This window comes from Tenrec ecaudatus, chromosome 5, assembly GCF_050624435.1.
Source record: "Tenrec ecaudatus isolate mTenEca1 chromosome 5, mTenEca1.hap1, whole genome shotgun sequence".
Classification (NCBI taxonomy): Eukaryota; Metazoa; Chordata; class Mammalia; order Afrosoricida; family Tenrecidae; genus Tenrec; species Tenrec ecaudatus.
In genome coordinates this window covers 88,457,720-88,464,247 of record NC_134534.1, presented here as the reverse complement: position 1 = coordinate 88,464,247, position 6,528 = coordinate 88,457,720, and the positions used below count along the sequence as shown (strand labels likewise).

At 43.5% G+C, this 6,528-nt stretch overlaps 1 pseudogene; it reads left to right on the top strand.

The window, feature by feature from the left end:
- The first annotated feature begins 2,794 nt into the window (after positions 1-2,794).
- Positions 2,795-4,902, top strand: LOC142449157 (anaphase-promoting complex subunit 13 pseudogene; annotated as a pseudogene).
- The last annotated feature ends 1,626 nt before the right edge of the window (positions 4,903-6,528 follow it).

The window sequence follows — 6,528 nt, the reverse complement described above, 5'->3', positions numbered from 1 at the left end:
TTACTTTCCTCTTGTCCCACTATCATGCTCAGCCTTCATTTGGGTTTCAGTAATTCCTCTTAGTTACATTGCTCTTGCTGAACCCCTACCAGGCCTCTCACACCATCCTTGACACTGATTTTGGATCACTTGTTGCTTCCCTGTCCCTGGGTTGGTCAGCACCATCTTCTTACCCCTCTTACCCGTCTCCCATGTCCCCTCGGAACCAGTGGTCCCGTTGTTTTCTCTTATAGACTATTCATCTAGTCTATCTTATCTAGATAGATCTGTAGAGATAATAGTATGCACACAAAATCAAGTCATAGCAAGATAGGCAATGAATGAGAACACAGTGATGACAACAGAAAAGGAAACCAATTACCCATAGAAGAATAAATTAATTAAAAGAAAAAAAATTTTAAAGAAAAATCTGTAAATAGATCAAGGCCTGATTTTTGATCTCTAGGCATTTCCTTCAGTGAGGTCTGATGGGGTACCATGCTCTGGCCCCAGAGTTTGTCCTTTGTACTCCCTCAGGGGCTCCCTTCTCTGCTCCCACGGTTGCTTTGCCACATGCCTTCAGTGGTTTGCCTTGATGTCATGGGGTCAGTCTGGACACCGCGTCTCCAGTGTTGTCCCTCTTAGGGCCATCAAGGGATGGTGTGTCTCATAGTGGGATCAACCATATTGTCCACTCTGTGCATTGGCTGTTGAGAGTGGGCATATTGTCCTCCAGGTCTGGTGGGCCAGGATGTGCTCCACTCTCTCTTCCTTACCATTCATTTGCTCTCATTTGCTCTGATCAGACATGCTCCTCTCCCCTAGCAGCTGCAGCTTCAGTGCTGTCCTCTGGAGTCAATTATTCTGGGGGGAGGGGCAGTTGTCCACGTAGCTGGTATGGGGGCCGAGCCCTCAGGCCCCTCCACTGGCTCCCCACTCCTTGTCTGCATGCTGCATTCTTCTGGCACTGGCTTTAAATCTGGTCCCTCTTTCCCTGTGGAGACACAAACAATAGCCTCCCCTTGGGTGGGTCAGTGCCCTATTCCCCAGCTACACTTTTCTATCCCTTTTTTTTCCTTTCCTCCCCCCATCCACTCCTTTTTAGTTGGCTACCATATGTACCCCTGGATTTGGTCTGGCCCCTGCCATACTACCTGGACCTCACCCCTGGAGTGTTTGTATACAGTAGTTTTTTCCCTGTGCTGTAGATGCTATTCTATCCAATAGCCGGGCACCATCTAATTTCATCACCACACTTTCCTATAACACCCATGTAGTCCATTTCCTTAGTGAGGGCAAGTATTGAACAGGATCATGCCGTTAAGAACTAATTGTTGTTAGATTGCACCTAGGATTAAGTGTGAACCCAAAATCCATTTCTGGATCTATATGTATCTGTTTCTGGCTCCCTTTAGAGACCTCCTTGTTAATTTATTCTAAAGAACCTTATCAATCATCTTCCTGGAGCATAAGTGCCTTCTGTTAATAGTATCATTGATTGGCCCATGGTAATAATTTTTTTAACTGTTGAGAGCGGGAGATTGAATCAATATAGGCTAACTACAAATCACAATACTTGAATTATTCACTTGTACAGAATAAATCCTTACTTGGCTAGACCCTATTTCCACAAACAATGAGAGTTGGTTGTCAGGTGAAATTAACTATAGTATTCACTGACAATGTATTCATTGACAATGTCAATCACAGGTCTTCCAGAATGATACATATCTGAATACAGCAAGTAGGACCTTGATATACTAAGGCAATGTTGGTCCACCTACTGACAGTTCAATACTGTTGGTAGAGCTGTCTTCTGCTTCTTCACACACCAAGTAATTTCAGTCTTAAGCCTTCAAGTTACAGATGTGTTTGAGGTGGAGCCTAGTTCATCTAGTGGAATGTCCACATCGGATCCCCCTGATATGACCTGTGTAGCAAGTTGCATGCCTTGAACATCCAAGATTCTCGGCCCCAATGTTCTACAGTACTTGGCCTGGGTCTCCAGGGCTATGAGAAACTCAGGCCAATATGGAGAAACTCAGGCCATATTACCAGGCATATTCCCCCCTAAGACTAATTGACATAAGTCATGGGAAGCCATAGGAGATTAGTGAGTAAGGGAATATATAAAAAGATGTACACGATGTCTTTAATATGTCTTTAATCAAGGGGCAGTCTGTAGGGTGGAGTTGAGAAGAGTCAACTGAAGCCTACTGTGATACTTTTAGAGCCTAGATTATGGTCATAGGTACATGAATTAAAAGAAAACATGCCAGAGCTTCACAGAGGAAGATTTGGCACACCTTTGTCACTAATTAGGAGAACTAGACCCAGGACATTAAAAGACAAGCAATGGTGGCAGCAATGGTGGCAGCAAAGGGGGATGAAGCATCAGGAATGAAAGCTTGAGTGACTAGAACATTTTGTTTTCATACCTCTTGATTCTGAGATGGTCACAGTGTATTCAAATATAATGACCCAGCAGTTAATTGAAAGCAGAAAAATGCAGCGAAACACAGTCTTGGAAGTTGTCTCAAGAAACAAGCTTCTTGAATCCTGATGAAAGTGCATTAACTATGAAATCTAGCCCCAAAAGTGAACCTGAATCTAGTCAAGCCGGTAGATCAAAGGAGAAAAGTACATTAAACAATATCAAAGCACACCTAGACCAGTGCTATAAAGTTGATACTGTTTCACAGCCCTCCTATGGGACAAAGTAACATTGCTCCATGTGATTTATGAGGATTTCAATATTTATGTAAACAGATCAGCTCATCTTCCCCCCCGTGAAGGTGCTGAACTCCTTGAAAGGATGAATGAGTGCTGTGTCTTGCAGCGTGCCGACACCAGGTTTGTGGTTAGCAAACCTGTGCTTCATCCACGGCGCCACCGGGGCCCCTGAAGCAACAGCGAGGGACGCAGTCCACAGAATCCCTAACCTGTGAGCCCTCTCTTTAAACAAATGATTTACAAGGAAAGAGAGAACCTGAAGGTCAAGAGACTTAAGGCTCCCGATCCATCAAGTGCAGTTTAAATGTGCAGTTACTTGGATACTCAACCGAACAAACCAACTCTAAAAATAAGTGTGAGGTGGGGAAAGAATGGGACAATGGAGAAAATTTTATCTGATTGGACATTTGATGACATTAAGGAATTAATTTTAAATTTTAGGCATTTTACCATTTTGTAGTTAAGGTCTTTTTTTTTTAATGGTAAAAGAGATTGACTTTCTTACAGGCTTGTTTCCATACAAGCAGCAGTCTAAATGAGACATCTTCTAAGACCATAGGAAAAAAGCACACTGCCATCTGTGATCCAAGGACTGGACTTTACAGGATCCAAATCCAAAGGATCAAGTAGTATCAGAGCTTACGTTGTGAGATTCTGGTGTGCAGAAGGCTAAGAATGACCGTGGAAGCCCAAAATACATTTTCAGGATTGCAGATGGAATAAGCCTCCTGTGATTTCCCTCTAACCACCGTTGAGGGATGGGGATACCTGGAGATCAGCGAGTACTGGAGAGATGACTGTAGGAGATTAAAATGATAAATCTGACTGGAACAGTTAAAACCTCATCACTTGATCTCCCTTCTGATACATTTTAGGCTTGATCCTGGTTCTTAATATTTTCTGTGGGTATTTTTTTCATATGAGCCGTTTTCTCTGTTATATTTTGTCATTGTGGGTAGCCTTTGACTCTTTTTATGTGTTGTTCTGTTTTCCGGTATAAAAAACCAAGGATAAGTGAATCTATAGCGAGAACAACTAGAATCAGGGCTCCCGCAGGGTCTGGCAGGGGAGAGGAAGTATGGAGGAGATGATATCAAGGAGTTCAGGAAGGAAGAAAATATTTTGAAACTGATTTTCATAGCAATTGTGTAATAGTGCTTACTGAGATTGAACTACGGGATGGTATGATGTCTGGATTATCTCCTAATAAAATGATTTTGGGGGAAAGAAATTACTTTATCATTCTAAGATTACAGTGCAATATTGACAGATGAGTGAACATAATTTCTGAGACATGTTTTAAAGCAATTTAGTTGGCTGAATGGGGCTTGGGGGTGGGAAGAAGGAAGCGCAGTTGAAATGAGACCTGCCTGTCATAAATTGATGATTGCTGGGGCAGGAGATGGTGTTTGGGGAGATTACTAGACAATTCTTTTTTTTTAGTGTATGTTTAAAGTTTTGCCTCTTAAGGAGCTACTAAAACAAACAAAGGAGCGTTCACCCCATGGACGTCACCTTCTCTGGGAAAGTCCATGTCCATAGAAAAGTGAGCAGGGAGCTCACAATCAAATCTTTGAAAAGTCTCTAATTTAGTTGAAAATAGGAAAGAGGGAGAAGCAGGTGGAATAGAAGCAGTATACATTACTGGCACACAAAAAAAAACGCTGCCTTGAAATTCAATGAACCTGGGTTTAAGTTCAGTCTCAAGCCACTAGCTTAAGCATATTACTTAACCTCGAGCACTTACTTACTTTCACTCGTCTCTGATCTTTGGTTTTCTTATCTGTGTGGGGAATCGAGATTGCGTCTACCTCACAGAGTTAGGAGGTTGCATGAACTGATACATATAAAGCACCTTGTACTATTTGTTACCCCCAAATAAATGCCTGTTAAGTGTCAGCATTGTTCTAGTAAAAGCAAATGAGGTGGGTGTGGCGGGCCCAGAGCTGATCTGATAGCGTGGACAGTGAGGTGCAGAGAGATGGAAGGATCTTGGACTTGATTGATGACGTTTGGTGTGAAGACAAGTTGCCCTATGAAGATGTTGCAGTCCCTCTGAATGAGCTTCCGGAACCTGAGCAAGACAATGGTGGCACCACAGAACCTGTTAAAGAACAAGAAATGAAGTGGACAGACTTGGCCTTGCAGTACCTGCATGAGAACATGCCCCCCCCCCCCATCGGGAACTGACAGCTGGCACCTTGCTCGGGCAGTGTGTGTGTGTGCGTGCGAGTGAGTGTGTGCGTGCACTCGCGTGTGTTTCTAAAAGCTTTCTAACCAAAATCTCTTAGCAAGAAATCAACACCTAAAAATATATTCCCACATCGATTGTGGCAACAAAGTAAAATGTGGAAATATTCACCAGGAACGCAAGCTAAGTGAGATTTCCCAAGAATGTGGAATACTTGGCTCTTTGCGTCTCGAACTCTTTATCCAGTGGTGGGTGTTTGAACATGATTTTTTAAAAACATGATTGTCAAACCTTTGCCCTTAACTCTGATTTTGTCTTCTTGCCCGTGTTGGACACTTTCTCGTTACTTTTATGCATCCTGTGCTACGAGAGGATTGAGGGTACAGTGAGAAAGGCAAAGGAAGCCAGACAACAGTGATTAACTTCTCCTGGACGTGTGTGTGTGTGTGTGTGTGTGTATAGAGAGAGAGAGAGAGAGAGAGAGAGAGAGAGAGAGAGAGAGAATGGTGTCATACTAAATTCAGGAATCTAATGTCTAATAAGAAAATATTAAATAGGTTAGAAACCATTGATAACAGACATTTTAGTCTCGTAAAGAAGGAAAGAGCAGGACAAGATGGTGAACTGTGAGGCAAAGGAATACATGACTGCTGGCTGCTTCCTTACTTGGAGATGGAAGGGAAAGAAATGGAAGAGCAGCGACAAGAAGCCCTTTGCAAAGTGTGGGTGCCCTTGCAAGTCTGCATGAAGAGAGGGAGGCGCCTATGGAGTCATGCAGGGGACGGTATGGGACCCTGCGCAACGGACGAGCCAGAGGGCTTATCCTGGGGCCAGGCTAAAGGTCTGGGAACATTAACAGACAAGGGACAGGTTTAGAGAGTGAAAGCAAAGGTGGAAGCAGCATTTCAGAGGACAGCATAGAAGGACTCGCCGGGGAAGAAATATAATGGAGGAAAAATGATCTGATGGGGGCATAGAAACACGGAGCTTTAGGGAGTGAGACTAAAAGAAACATAGGTAAGCAAACCAAAAACAACAAAACAAACCCACAAAAGTCATGTTGAGTATAACTCACGGTGACCCTCCGTATTACAGACCAGAATGGGTTTCGTTGGCTGAATTGTTGACCAAAGGAGTCCTGGCGGGGTATTGGGCTGCGAGTGGAGCTGTCAACCACAGGATCAGCAGCTCAAACCCCACAATTGATCCAAAGCAGAAAGATGAGGCTGTAGACGGCCATAAACATGTAAAGGTTCAGCTCTACTCTGTCCTACAAGATCACTATGAGTCAGAATTGACTCATTGACAGTGAAGTTTTGTTTTGTTTTTTCAAATCCTGCGAATCAGATCATTAGGCTGTTTTCCTTGGTGTTCTAGGTTGATTTGAAGCACCGACGTTTAGATTAGTAATTGAGTAGGAACCGTTTGTGCCCCCCAGTAGGGAATAAAGGAGGCAGGAGGTGGAGGATGACATAGATGAATGGGTGGTAATAAGGCATAAAAGGTCAGTGTAGGCGTACACTGGAGTCAGAGGCCCGAGTAGGTATGGTATGTATTCTGTCCTTCTGTCAAGATGGGTCTGTGGCCTGTACAGTATCCCCCATGGGTGGATGAAGGTCATCAAT